The 2,313-nt window shown below is 33.5% G+C and overlaps 1 long non-coding RNA gene across 1 annotated transcript; it reads right to left on the bottom strand.

Annotated features, from left to right (window-relative positions):
- Positions 1-354: 354 nt before the first annotated feature.
- Positions 355-1,116, bottom strand: LOC127157806 (uncharacterized). The gene is made up of 3 exons (XR_007825998.1): positions 1,073-1,116; positions 656-717; positions 355-490 (listed from the first exon to the last, which is right to left on the bottom strand). It is a non-coding gene; the product is annotated as an uncharacterized LOC127157806 (long non-coding RNA).
- Positions 1,117-2,313: the final 1,197 nt, after the last annotated feature.

Genomic DNA, 2,313 nt, shown 5'->3' with positions numbered 1-2,313 from the left:
TTTTAATGACAAATTCAGCTTGTAACAGTAGTTGAGGTCAAGAAAAATATTAATGATGCAGTTATAAAATTCATGACAATAATGGCTTCATGACAATCATGTTTATGACAGATTTATGATAAGTTTTGTTGTCTTGGTAATGTCAAGTTGTCATGAAAAAGACAAAAACAGCTTGTGATGTATTTATATCAAGTCGTCATAAACAATGTCACCTTTGTATTTATAGCGTTATAAATGAGCAAAAGACACATGACAGTTGTCATAAGAATGCATAAAATCTCCTTCATATTCATGACACGTGTCATGTCACCATTATAAAGGTTTCATCACAGACTTATGAACACCCCTTCAAGTAAAGTGTTACCAAACATATTTACATGTAGTTATAATGCAGAGTTATTTGTGATGTTATAACTAGTGTTTTCCTCATGCAGTGGCTCTGGCAGACCTGCACAGTCAACACGAGACGGAAGAGTCATTGTGATGAAACCTGTTATTTTAGAGCATATTTAAACATGAAATAGTATCAACTGCAAACCAACTTTAACCAGAATTTTAGATTGTGATCATCAATTTGCAGTAATTAAGATGCATACTTTATTCTGAAATAAATGATTTTATATTTTGTACGCTTGCTTTAATTCTCCGAGCTCACCTCTCTTTCTGGGTGACTTCTTCAGATGTGCCGTTGAGGTTTTTGTGTCACACTCTCAACTTCTGGAGTGAAGTCATCTAAGTGTGAAGAGAGAGAATTTGAAAAAAAAAAATTGAGTGAGTGAGTGAGTGAGAGAGGGCGATATTACACTGATTGGATTAAGATTTACCAACATAAATTTACCAACATAAATTTATCAACAAATCTCTGTTTTTCAAATCTTAGGTGTGAATGATCATCTTAAAATGGGAGTTTCATGACCCTTTAAAGCAAAAACCAAATACGCAGAATCCTGTAAAGATGTGTGTGCAATAATATCTACATTTAATAGCATGTGGTAATTAACTGCTGATTATTTAAATTAGATCATTCATTACTTTTTTTTTTTTTTTTTTTTTAACAATTGTACAAATATACCTTCATCTTGCGAACATCCATCCATCTCATCCACTTCCATGTCAACAGTCTCTAAAAGGGTAAGTGATTGAAATGAGAATGAGTATGAGATTGAGTAAGAAAAAATACGAATGAGTTGGAAAACCACACCAAGATTACGCAAAAGTACTACATAAACAGCTGGTCTAAAACAGTCTAGTTTTGGTCAAATTCTAACTATGAAACTTGCCCTCCACAACAGTATTCTAGGGTAAATGTTAAAATTTCTGTTGTCAGAATGTTAACACAACATTTTGATTATCATTACCGAAACAAGAAGTTTTCTACATTTAGAAAATTGTTAGATTTACAATTTTTATGAAAGTGTACTTTATTAAGGAAAATTAGCAAAGCCATCATGGTTTCTCTATTGTTATCCAAACATACTGAGGCACCTCATCCATCGCAACACCATTCTCATGTGCCGCAACCATTTAAGGCCAGTTGCGGTAAGAAGAACTTATGTTTCGGGAATGAGAAATTAAGCATATTGTGTATGACTTTTAAAAATCTCTTATAAATGTAAGAGTAATTTAAAATTTACTAACTGTTGATATTTTGCTTTTTGATTTTTTCATTGTAGACTGTCAGCAATTGAGAAAAAGTCTTTAGCAAAGGCCAGGTTAAGTTCAGGGAAAAATTATACAGCAACCCAGAACTGCTCGAGGAGTACAGAAGAGAGAGAGGGGTTAGGTTTGGAGATATTACAGCAGGTGTTGTTTATTTATTGTTTACTTTATTCAATTTCAATTAATTTCAAAGACTAAAATTAAACTTCACTCCACAACTCCAGGCCCAGTATAGAACACAAACACACATTAGCATTTGTGGTTTATGGGGACTCTCCATAGGCTTAATGGTTTTTATACTGTACAAACTGTATGAGCTATTGCCCTACACCTAAACCTACCCCTTACAGAAAACTGCATTTTTAGATTTTCAAAAAAAAAAAAAAAAACATTTAGTATGATTACCCATGTAATCATAAACATGGAAGTGTTTGGTGGCTTCTAAATTCATCCCTGTTTGGTACCAAAGGAATGAATGGAGCTAAGCTAAAGCTAACATAGTAAAGCCGCACGCTAGAGTGATTAAGTGCATGCACTGAGACGGGACAGATATGCATCAAGTAGTTGAGAGAAGAACATTGTGAAATATGGAAAAACTGTGGAGTTTTCCTTTAAAGCTGTACTAGACACAACACCATCTAATGAGGAAGATGA

The sequence above is a fragment of the Labeo rohita genome, unplaced genomic scaffold (assembly GCF_022985175.1).
Source record: "Labeo rohita strain BAU-BD-2019 unplaced genomic scaffold, IGBB_LRoh.1.0 scaffold_1200, whole genome shotgun sequence".
Lineage (NCBI taxonomy): Eukaryota > Metazoa > Chordata > Actinopteri > Cypriniformes > Cyprinidae > Labeo > Labeo rohita.
Note: the sequence above shows the minus strand (reverse complement) of the source record. Positions and strands in the feature narration are given on the sequence as shown.